The 12,618-nt window shown below is 40.4% G+C and overlaps 1 protein-coding gene across 8 annotated transcripts in view; it reads right to left on the bottom strand.

Moving 5' to 3' along the window:
• Positions 1–12,341, bottom strand: part of Mapkap1 (MAPK associated protein 1) — a 236,359-nt gene extending 224,018 nt beyond the window's left edge. For 3 of the 8 annotated variants that reach the window (XM_074053191.1, XM_074053194.1, XM_074053195.1), the window contains exon 1: positions 12,070–12,322. The gene's annotated coding sequence lies outside the window, so the exon portion shown is untranslated. Of the gene's footprint in view, positions 1–12,069 lie in introns of all 8 variants that reach the window. The other 5 variants (XM_074053197.1, XM_074053200.1, XM_074053192.1 and 2 more) reach the window with 4 other exon arrangements.
• Between the last annotated feature and the right edge of the window lie 277 nt (positions 12,342–12,618).

Raw genomic sequence — 12,618 nt, 5'->3', positions numbered from 1 at the left:
GGTTATGGTCATACAACTTTGCAGACATAAAAAAACCCACTAAATTGTATACTTCAAAAGAATGAATTTTATGGTATGTGAACTATGGCTCAATAAGGAAAAGAGAATAACAAAGAAGGTTAAAATCAACACTGTACCCTGTATTTCTTCTAGTTCAGGTGATTCTGACAAAGTACTTAACTGAATAGAACTAGAAAGGGTAACCACAAAAATGTAAATGTAATACAAGTTGATTACATCAAATAGATGTGAAATTCCTCACGCAAAACTAGGAGGTTCCAAGTCTTTTCCCCTAAGGGAAAAGAGATCTGCCAAATATATTAGTGTGGTGGTGGCTAACCTACATTTCTAGTTGAGGTATACTAATCCTAGTGCCAAAATCCTACCAGAACATCTGACTTTGCTGAAGCAAATCCCAGTGTACTGGAGCAGTTTCTAATCCAGACAAGAGCTTGGGCCTGAGAAGTCACAGAGACAGAGAACACAATGTCTCTGTCTGCAGCCTATTTAGCTACTGATAACTTGAGGAGCAATTCTCTTCAGTTTGGAATAAATTAACTGAAAGGGATATGGCATGACAGAAAACACAAAGGTTACTAGGCACACTCGCCTACAATGCCAACACTCACAAGGCTGAGTCAGGAAGTTCCTGAGGCTCAAGGCCAATCTGGGCTAAACAGCAAGATCCTGACCAAAAAAACCGTAAGAAACCCACAAAGGCTTTCGGAGACATAGGTATGCTCCCAATTCCATCACCTACTAGCAGAGAAAAAATGGAAAGCTCACAGTTTCTCTAGGCCTCAGTTCTTGATTATCTTTTTACCTCACAAAGCTGCCGCCCCACTGTAGGACCCAAAAGTGACACTCAAATGTTCAGATCCTTCCCAGTTAACCTGAAAGAAAATTTGTTGCACATACTGTACATTTGGAGTAAATTGGAAAATATATCTATGATATATACAAATACATATTCTCAAATTTAAATAAAATTAAGAATACAGAATATCCAAATCAGAAGCCTCTTTTCTATGAATTCTAAGAGTATTTAATTACCAATCCTTTGCATCCTCACTCTTCTCTATCTCTAGATTTCATCCGCATCTTCTATCTCAATAACCTACTACAAGCCATCATCTCTTACCTAGACTATTACAACTTGTTTTAAAATCCTTCAATGGCTTCCCAAACTCCTTAATATGCCTACGCCTTGCCTACCTGCACATCCCCATCTCCCATTCACCTCCTTTGTGCTTTCTACTCCAGCCATACAGAACTTTGTTCTAGTCAAGCCTTGAACACCTACTCCAGGGAGATTTGACTTTATCAAAAAGTAGAGGGTAGAGGGTTGGTACTCCTTCATATTTACCCTGACTCTCATTACCACTTCCTAAACTAGGGCTGTCCTATAGTGAACAGGGACTATGTCTGTAGTTTTCTCTGGTCAATTCTTTTTTTTTTTTTCATTTTTCTTTTATTATTCATATGTGCATACAAGGCTTGGTTCATTTCTCCCCCCTGCCCCCACCCCCTCCCTTACCACCCACTCCACCCCCTCCCGCTCCCCCCCTCAATACCCAGCAGAAACTATTTTGCCCTTATCTCTAATTTTGTTGTAGAGAGAGTATAAGCAATAATAGGAAGGAACAAGGGGTTTTGCTGGTTGAGATAAGGATAGCTATACAGGGCATTGACTCACATTAATTTCCTGTGCGTGGGTGTTACCTTCTAGGTTAATTCTTTTTGATCTAAACTTTTCTCTAGTTCCTGGTCCCCTTTTCCTATTGGCCTCAGTTGCTTTAAGGTATCTGCTTTAGTTTCTCTGCATTAAGGGCAACAAATGCTAGCTAGTTTGTTAGGTGTCTTACCTATCCTCACCCCTCCCTTGTGTGCTCTCGCTTTTATCATGTGCTCAAAGTGCAATCCCCTTGTTGTGTTTGCCCTTGATCTAATGTCCACATATGAGGGAGAACATACGATTTTTGGTCTTTTGAGCCAGGCTAACCTCACTCAGAATGATGCTCTCCAATTCCATCCATTTACCAGCGAATGATAACATTTCGTTCTTCTTCATGGCTGCATAAAATTCCATTGTGTATAGATACCACATTTTCTTAATCCATCTCTGGTCAATTCTTAAATCCTATTAAAACTTAAATTGACTAATCAGAAGATCTTGTATGTAATATATTCTTAACATAACAAATTTTGGGTTTTTTTTGGGGGGGGGGTGCTGCAGTTTGAACTCAGGACCTCATGCTTGCTAAGCAGGTGCTCTACTAGTTGAGTCATTCCACCAGCTCCTTGCTCTGGTTATTTCAGAGATAGGGTCTCATGAACTATTTGCCCAGGATGGCCTTGAACTGCAATCCTCCTGATCTCAGCCTCCCAAATACAGGCGTGAAATTAAGCCAGGCACTGGTGGCACACACCTGCAATCTCAGCATTGGGAAGGCAGAGGAAAGAGGATTGAGAGTTCAAGGCCAGCCTGGGCTACACAGAGAGGGAGGGAGGAAGGAAGGAAGGGAGGGAGGGAGGGAGGGAGAGAGGAAGGAAGGCAGATGCAGTGGCTCAAGTCTGTAATCCTAACTACTCAAGTGGTGAAGATCAGGAGGATCACAGTTCCAGGCCAGTCCCAGCAAAAAGTTAGTGAGACCCCCTATCTCAACCAATAAAAGTGCACACCTATCACTGAAGCTATACTGGAATAATTGAGGATCATGGGTCATTCCTTGCCAAGGAATAAATGCAAGACCCTGTCTCAAAAATAAATAAATAAATAAATAAATAAAAGCAAAAAGGGCTAAGGGCATGGTTCAGGAGTACCTGTCTAGCAAGCTCAAGGCCCTGAATTCAGCATTCAAGTCACAGTACCACTTAAAAAAAAGGAACTAAACTACAACCTATAACATCAGTAGCAATGGTGCTCTTCATAATGTTATGAAACTCTAAATTTCCTTGACTGGAAAAAGGAAGAAAAGGTATGTACAATGCAAATTTTAGGTATTATAGGGAAAAAGAAAATAATTTTCCTCTGCCCCCCAAAAAACATTAGACACACTATATGGAAACTGTGCTTACTCCAAATACCTCACCAAGTGAAGGTTACTGTAAAACACTTCAAATTCCACAAGTACTCAGGACTGCAAAGAGTGTGGGAAGAGAACGTTCCAAGCAAACTAATAGACAGAAGACACAAATGAAATAAAGCCTGATGCACAGCTATCTAAGGAAGTTGAAACTGAAGACTGAATATACTGGTTCTGAAGTCATTAATCATGCTTCAATTTCTGAAATATATTCCAAATAGTTAATATATTTTATAATTTCTAAAGATAAATGATAGAAACTTATCACTAAATGTAACTAAAATAATTCCCTTGTATCCTAGTTTAGGATACATAAATATCACATTTCAGATTTAGTTTTTGTATTCTGGATTTTATACTAACAATTTGAATTCTTATCATGTGTTTGTTGCCTATGCTAACTAGAACAGAAGTTATATCAACTCAGAATTTCTATTACCATTTTGAGGATGTGACCACTCTTAATTCTGCTTATATTTTAACTCAACAACTTAATCTAGTGATCAAAGCTTCATTAGCTTGTAAACAAACTGTTTCTCCGGTAAACTGAACTGCCCCACCCAAGAATCTTAAGCAAATAAATAAGTACAAAACAGGCAGAGATTATAAATTAGGGCAGACAAATCTGTATGTAGCCCCACACCAGTAAAGAGCATTCTATCAATATAGTGAAATGCTAATCTCCTAATTAACAACCTAATTAGGTAATTATGGCTTTGCAGAGGGATGCCGAAATGAAATATGACAACATGGTCACCTCTTTATATGGCACCTGTGGGCCTTTTCAGCTGTCATTGCAAAGAGTGCAATATCAATTTGAACAGATGACAAAGTGCCGTCATTTTTCATTCTGATAATATAAAGAATGCTTTGGACAGAAGCAGTTTACAAAAGAAACAACTTGCCTGATATTTTCCTAATTTAAATATGCTCAAATACTTGTTAAATGTTTTGTATGTTTTTTTATACCATATGTAGGAGAATTACCATGCACAGTTAAAAACAAAAACAAACAAAAAAACCTAACTGGCCATAATGTTTAATGTACATCCTGAAACTATTTCAGTTATGAAATGTATGCTAATTAGAAAAATATATAAGGCAATAATTCATCATGACATTTTAATATTCATACTATTACTGACTCCTGTTACCAGAAAAATTAAAATCTAAACAAACTCTCATCTTCGATTTTTTTTTTCCTACAAAATAAAGATAGAAATTCACACTTGTAAAAGTAAATTAAAATGGAGATCAGGCCCAAACAATTCCTGAGCAGACAAGGTCAGGTAAGCCTCATATGTGATCTTAACCTTGCTTGGTTTGCAAACATAAGCAAAACTTAAGTTGGCTTATTTCTTGTAAATGCTTAAAAAAACAGAAATTAAGCTCAATCAGTCAGAAGTAATTATAGAATTATAATTCTACAATTAAGGAATTCTCAACAGGATAGATCAAATAAGACAATTGTACAACTATAACCAAGCAAATATTTTCTTTGCATTACTTCCTATAAAAACATTCCTGTGTCTTTCCTAGTATAGAAATTGAACCACCTATGGTTTGAAGCTGCCCAATTCATAAGTCATAGTTTGCTCAAGTACTTTGATATTCTGTTGCACCTCAGTTGACCTTTTTAACACAAATGATTTTCTATATCAAAAAGCACTTCCTCATATGGTATTTCCATTCTAAGGGTTTTCCATAATTTCTCTTTGTCCAATACAAAGGTTATTTCTAACTTTGGCTACTGTAAGGACTGTTGCAGTGAATATTTTTGAACATGAATGTTTTTCTATATCTCTGTTCATTTCTTTAATAAAGAGCCCTAAAAATGAAATTACAAGCTCAAAGGCATCATGAATCCTTTTTAAAACTTGTGTTAAGTATTGCCAAAGTGCTTTTTTAGAAGTTTTATCAATTTACAGTCCACAGTCCCACTAGTAATGTATGAGTGACCCTCTCAGTACCGATATTTGCCAGCAATGATTATTTGGGCTTCATTAAATCTGTAAACTTCATATTATAAGGTTATGCTGTAATCAAATGCTTTTAATATAATCAATGACTTTCTATAAACATTAAGTTTTAATGAATAAGAAGGCCAGAGCTGATGACAATCTCAAAACAAGAGCCAATTCCAATATCCAAATCTAGAGCAGCAGGAGTTAGTAGCAAAAGCAAAAAGCTCTTTATTGGTAGCTCTGTATCTTGAATCACTAGTACGCTAAGCTTCAGATTCAGCATTTGTAAAATATAGATGGAAACATCAGAATATCCCTTGTTCTAAGAAGGCACGAAAAAGGTAATTTAAGCAAGTGCAAATGTTTACTGTAATTTAGTAGATCAATTCATTTAACAGCCTAAAAAGAGCACAAAGAGACTATTCTCAATAGTGCACAGCAGTTACGTGTGCTAAGTAATTCACAAAGCACAATAAAAAAATAACAAGACTAGGCCTGGGGCAGGTGGCTCAGCAGGGTCAGTGGCTCACACCTGCAATCCTAACTAATGGGGAGGCAGAGATCAGGAAGACTGTAGTCCGGACCAGCTAGGGCAAAAAGTTCACAAGACCCCATCTCAACTGATTTGGCACAGTGGCACATGCCTGTCATCCCAGCTATATGGAAGGCTGAGATTAGGGGGATCGTGGTGCCGGGCAGCATGGGCAAAAAGTTTATAAGACCCCCATCTTAACAGAAAAAGCTGGGCATGGTGGTATGTGCCTGTCATCCCAGCTACAGCAGGAAGCATAAATCAGATGATCATGGTCCAGATTGGCCTGATCTCAAAAACAAACAGAGCAAACAGTGCTGGAGGTGTGACTGAAGTGGTAGAGTGCCTGTCTAGCAAGCACATGCCCTGAACTGAAACCTCAATACTGAAAAACAAATATATAAATAAAAAGTAACAAGACTAATCTCATGATCCAGACATGAAAATGAGTCACATTCCTTCACACCTATTCCACAGTATCATTGTTGGTTACATTACACTAACATCCTGAACGTCTTGGCCCGTGAATGCTGGTACCTGCATCTCTCCAAAGCATCACGTTTCCTACTAGTTACTGTCATAAACGGTTTCACGTAGTTCTCACAAGCAAAGTATGAAACTGGCATTTCTATCCCCACCATTTTGCAGGCTGTCCACGTCACATAACAACTGTCCAGGTTACATAATCACATAATAACTGATAGCTAGTATTCCAATCCAGGTAGGTATGATTGCAAAAGCCCTACCTCATGCTGCTTAAAGATTAGTCTTCACCTCAGTTCTTTGTTAAGTCTCCTGTACATCAGCAACTAAAGTTTAAAGATTTACTTTGTTTCAACAGGAAAACATTCCTTCAAACAATTTCCTACCAATTTCTCTGCTAAAACAGTACTTATTTATAAAACAGTACCTTAAAATGAGGGCACTTAAAAATGTTATTTTCTGAAGTTCTACACAGACTACTTTATCTACATCAATAAAAAGCATATTCATGAAAATAAACTCGAGAATAGGATATTATGAATCTAACACTGCATATACTTTGGGGTAAATGTGACATAACAATTTATTTCATAAGCAATTACCATAGGTTAATTCCAATAGCTATTCTAATACTTTCCTGCTTTTGCCAGAATTTCATGTCTTTTTTTTAAAGTGAATTCACTCAGTTTTCTCACTTTCAATTACTTACAACTGTTCTCTGCTTTCAGTCCAAATTTTGTGTTTGCTATATTAAACCTATTTCCCCAATATATCTAGACTGCTGCCAAGAAGAGTTAATAAATTCTGAATGCCTGCTCAGGATTTATTTTCTTCATTTTTATATTCTATTTCTTTATACAATAGAGTATGAATGAAAACAAGTATCCAGAAGACCAATATTTCTTCAATTTTCACCTTGCAGAAGCTGGGTATTAAAATAAAAATAAATTAAACTCTTGGGCTGCAAACTCCCTGACCATATTTCTCTCACTCTGCTGGGTGTCTCTATGCCCCCTTTCAATCTTGTATATATATTGTCAACAAAGCACTATATACATTTGGGAAGCCTGGCCCATCAAGGTCCTTTCCCAGAGGAAGTAGTGAACAAAGAACAGAGGGAAAAGCTGAGAAGCAGCTCCCTACCAGTCATCAAGAGAGAAGCAGTATTTGAGATTTGAGCCATTCTTCACTGGTGTCTGCTAGTCATCAGTTGTGACTGTGAGCATGTCAATTAGAATCAGAAAGCTGGCCATCCTGAAAAGACCTCAGCCAAGACTTGAATTTCACTCATCATTATCCACAAGGGAAAAAGATTCAAAGATCTGTAAGTGACTTGACCAAAATCCAAAGGCTGTTAGTGGTATAGCTGTATTAAGGATTCAAGTCCTTCAGTCTACTGCACTTTCTACTAATTCACCGGCTGCCAATTTCTTCATTTCAATAGGTTATGATTACCCCCCTTACAATAATACCACCTATTATAAAGGATTATGAAGATTAAAGGAAATACAGTATACAAAAGCATTTAACAAATTTATAGTAACACTTCATGGTATGCAGAGAGGACCAAAGATGTGTGAGATCTGGTAGCATTTAAAGCACTAAGAGCACCAAACGAAAGAATTACAAGTTAATCTCCTGATGGGAGCCCCATCCTTTCTGAACTTAAGCCTAATTAAATAATGCAAGCATTTACCCTGCCACTCTCCAAAAGATACCAGTACAAGCTATAATGCCACCTAACTTTGGCAATTTACCAGGAGACTTCTGATTAATAATCACAACATTGTGCTGTACCTCCTTATTTGTTGCTAGGTAGTAAAATTTCAGCAGCAAGGTAGTTTAGAGTTCATAATTAGGCAGCCAAGGACTGTACACAACCCACAAATGTTATTTGGGCTGCATAAAAAGTTTTAAAATGGAAAAATTTTAAACTAAATACATTAAAATCCAGATTTCCAGCACCTTTTCCAGAATACATGAAGATACAGGGACATGGGACTACTTTCTACATGACAACAAGCAACTGGAGCTAAGCAGGACCTGCCACCTTTCAGCTTGAAATATGTTTTCTGGTTCACCAAGGCCCATTTGACTCTTCCTATTACAGAGTGGACAACAGACTTGGAGACCACTGAGGTAGATGTTCGAAAGACAACTGAGTAAATAAAGATTCGTTTACTCCTCTTTTGGCCAGTCCTTTCTGGCTGTCTCACTTACTAGTTATATACCACTTGGGTAACAGACTTAACCCCCAAGCCATAGGCTACTCGTGTCAAATGCAAATAATACCACATGACTCATAGAATCCTGAAGACCCTTTAGAAAGAAGGTATACAAAAACATTTAACTATGGCTGAAATAGAAGTGTTCAAATTATTTTAAATTCCACACAAGCTGAAATTTACTAACTTCTGAATCAAAACTTCTCAAAGACTTCAAATTCACGGAAAACACAAGGTCAGAGCACCTTCAACGGGGAAAACATGTAATGAGACAGAATTCCTTGTCATAAGTAATTTGATATCTCACCGTGTTCTTAACAGTAAGGCCTATAAATCAGAATAAATAATCTCTAGCAAATTCTCTCAGCCCAAAATCTAGGGCTGAAGTGCAAGTTTCCAAAGTCTGCAGTTTAGGGTATCAGTAGAACAAGCCCCCCACCAGAAGAAAAGAAATGGATTTGAAGTAACAAGAGTAGGAAATAAACTCCTTCCATGCAGACGTGCTTCCCTTCCTCACTCTCCCTACTGCATAGCAGGTACTGGCACACTGAGGTGACAGCTAAAGGCCAGCCCTTTCTCAGACGCATCTCTAGAAGGTCCCCATCCACACTGCAAGAACAAGCAACATAGTGTAGTACTGAAGAACGAATGTCCCAAAGTCTAGCAGACAATCCCTCTAGGTGGCATCCACTAGAGGTATAAACTCAAGGATTTATTTTATTTTATTTTGGTGCTGAGAATGGAATTCGGCCTTGTGCATGCTAAGCATGCACTCTACCACTAAGCTATAGCCCCAGTCCTCAAGAAAGTTATTTAACCTCTCTGTGCCCAACTTCCCTCATTTGTAAAACCAGGATTCTAGTCATACCTCTCCCTATGGGACTAAATGAGATAAAGCATTTAGCTTATTACCAGCTCACTAAGCCAGTGCACAGTAAGTACTCAGTAGCTAGCATTACCTGTGTTCCCTTCTTTGGGCTCCATAGCACCCTGTGGGGACTTGTACCTTAGTACCTATAGTACTCTATAGTTTGCCTGCACACATTTCCCCCACTGGAATGTCAACAACCTTGGGAAAGAGACTAGGCTTTATTCCTCTTTGTATCCCCAGGGTCGAATATTGTTGCCTAGCACTGCTGAATGAATCACAGATCTTCAAAGTATTTATTAGCTGGAAAGTTATGATATAAACTAGAATTGACCTCTCTTGTCTGCTACTCATGCCCTTACTGACTCTGACCCCCTCATGCACCCCCAACTTTACCTCTTGGTAGCCTGCTAAAAGAAGTAATAGTTTGTGTGCTTGGAATTTCTCGCAATTTTTTTGAGTACAACCTCATGAAATGTTAACTTCAATAAAATTTCTAACTTAAAAAAAGAAGTGATGACTTGCTTTATTCATTTAGAAACTCATTCACTGCTCTAAAACCATGCCACAGGCACTGCATCTTTCAGTCTTACAACTCTCATTTCAGGGGACCTTACAAGTTGAGATTCTCTTATACAAAACACTTGAAACCATAACTGATTTCAGATTTCAGATTTTTTTGGATTTGGAAATATTTAGATAGACTTTACTGGATGAGCATCACTAATTTGAAAATCCAAAACCTGAAATACTTTAAAATCTGCTACTGTCACTCAAAGGGTTCAACTTTTAGAGAATTTCAGGTTAGTGAAGCTCATGCTGGGGGAAGGCCCTTTTTCCATTTTAGCTCATTAAATACTCATAATATTCCATGAAGCCAATATTATCTCCCAACCCATCCCCTAGTTGAGGAAAATGTGACAAGTCATTTAACTCTATCATATCTAGTGAGGGGGACCTGGAACTGAATCCAGAGTCTGTGCTGACTCTCTATAAACGATAGATAAACTCAAAATTGAACTGACTTACCAGACTACGATCTCAGTGTCTTAGATTAGTCTTAACTGCCTTTTTTAAAATTTGAGATGGGGGTCTCACTATCTGGCCTCAAACTCCTGGGCCCAAGCGATATGCTGTCTCAGTCTCCCAAGTAGCTGAGACTATAGATGCACACCACAGCACTCAGCTTTGTTTACCTTTAAAGGAGTTTCTGTACTATTCATTTGAACATTCAGGTTTTCTCCTGTACAGTTGTTTGAATATGTACTTGCATAAAGACAGCCATTGTACAAGACAAAAGGCAAGACAGGTAATGGGAACAGCACTGATTTAGGCATCAGACAGACCTAGGTTTGAATCCTGCCTCTAACTCATACCAGCTGTGTAATCTGAGTCTTCCTAATCTGTAAATTGATGTTAAAATGATTAAACAAAAGAAACTCATTAAACTTTAGTTTACTTCACATAATGAAGCATTCCCTGGTCATATCTCACCTCTCAAAACTTAATGTACTGTCATACTGCACCAACGAAAGAACTCTCACCTGATGTATTTACCCCTGTGTTGCAACCATTAATTTCCCTCTCTTACTAAACTGAGTTCCCTGGGCGAAGACTGAGTCTTATTTAGCTCCAAATTTTCTAGTACAGTACCTGGCATTTATCCATACTCAGTAAATGTTTGCTAAGTGAAATCACTGTAAATAATGAGTGTGTAGAGGATTCTAGACAAGTAATCGCTTCCAGCTGGGGCTGTCCTATATTGGTTGAGGGATGCCACAGTCATCTGGGCCACAGGTATCATATGGATAGACAGAAAGATAAAAGCGGAAAGCTTCTAGGCAGGGCAGGGAGCATGCCCTGGGGGGGGAAAATCAGTTTGGGGGGAGGTGTTGAGAACCAACGTGGTTTGAGATCCTTATGTGGAGTAATGGATCACAGGGAGAACCTTTTCAAGGTGTAACTAGAAAGACAACCAGGACTCAGGTGAGGAGTGTAGAGGAATGTGAGTGCAGTCTGACACACACAGCAGGCATCAGCACACAGCTGAATGGGAAGGGGGTTTCCAGCATGCCCAATAGACTCCAGGAAGCTTGCAGGTGTGCAGACTGAAAAAGATGGAAACAATTACCACTTTCTCAGGAATTTTCAGCAGGAATTGGGCACCTTGTACAAATTCACAGAACATGAGGAAGACAAGTGGGTGCCTCTTTGGGCTCTGGTGGGTTTGAAGGGACCCACCCCTTATGCTTTTCAAAAAAGAATGCTTTCTTCACTGATGCGTCTCTCCACTTGACAGTTCACCCCTGGGAAACTTTTGAAACGTCGCCGATTCTGGTTTAGAACAGGGTGCTTCGCACAGGGCCGGGTAGTGTGATAGGCTTCAAAAATTATTTACCTTCATTCAGAATTTCTGAGTTGGTTTTTGAATCTCTGGTTAAAACTACATTCCTGTTTAAACTATTTTTTTTTTCTTTCCAGCTAGAAACACTTCTTGCCACTCCCATAATCAAAAAGAAACGGAATCAAAGTTCCAGCAGCACTCTAGATAGGAAACAGTCTGCGAGGCTGTTCAGCCCTTGGGGGGCGGGGAGAACGGGCTCTAGGAAAGGGGGCTACACGGGCAATGCTTTGAAAACTTGACTTCACATTATGAAGACAGGGCAACCAGATATTTATGGCCGACTGCACAAACCCCCCGCCCAACACTACTATCGTCTCCCCACCCAAATCACACGCCCAGCTGTCAGGCTCGGGGCAGCCTCCCGTTCTGCAAAGGGCCAGGAAATGGATGCTCCACGCCACCTGGGCCGACAGGCGGCCCTCTGGGCAGCGCCGAGGAGCGAGGGGGCCGCCACGTCCCGCGGGCGGGTGAGCTGGCAAGGGAGCTAGCGCCTGGTACAACCTTTACCTGAAGCTGCTTCCACACTACGGCCCGGGTCGGCCTCGGGACACGTTCCTGAGGAGAGGCCCCGGCTCCCCCACGCCTCCCGGCCCCTGTCCCCGAACTCTGCACTCTCGGGATCCTCAGGGACCTGCACTCCTACCGGCCGGTTCAGCTGTCGCTTCCCGGGCTCATACCCTCATTGCTCGCCGCCGCCGGCCGGCCGAGCAGCAGCACTGTTGCCCCGAGCCCCGCCACGACCCGGAACCGCACCCCGGCGCACCGGAAGTCCCTCGCCGGGAAGGCGCCTCTAGCAGGGGACGCAGTGCGCAAGCCCCAGAGCCGCGAGCAAGGAGCGGCACCCTCCCGGGGGGGCGTGGCCAGACGGGGAGCTGCGCGCATGCGCGCCACGTCTCCGGCGCCGGTAAAGACCGGAGTCACAGACTGACTCTGCTTATTGGCCGCCAGTTTATGGACTCTCTTTGCGTCAACGTTGAAAAATCAACCTTATGGTTCTCTGTCAGATATTTTTCTACGACTTCCACGGATAAAAGCCCTCAGTTCATCCAGAAATGA

Source organism: Castor canadensis, chromosome 13, assembly GCF_047511655.1.
Source record: "Castor canadensis chromosome 13, mCasCan1.hap1v2, whole genome shotgun sequence".
Taxonomy (NCBI): domain Eukaryota; kingdom Metazoa; phylum Chordata; class Mammalia; order Rodentia; family Castoridae; genus Castor; species Castor canadensis.
The sequence above is the reverse complement of the archived record's forward strand: the minus strand, read 5'-3'. Positions and strand labels throughout refer to the sequence as shown.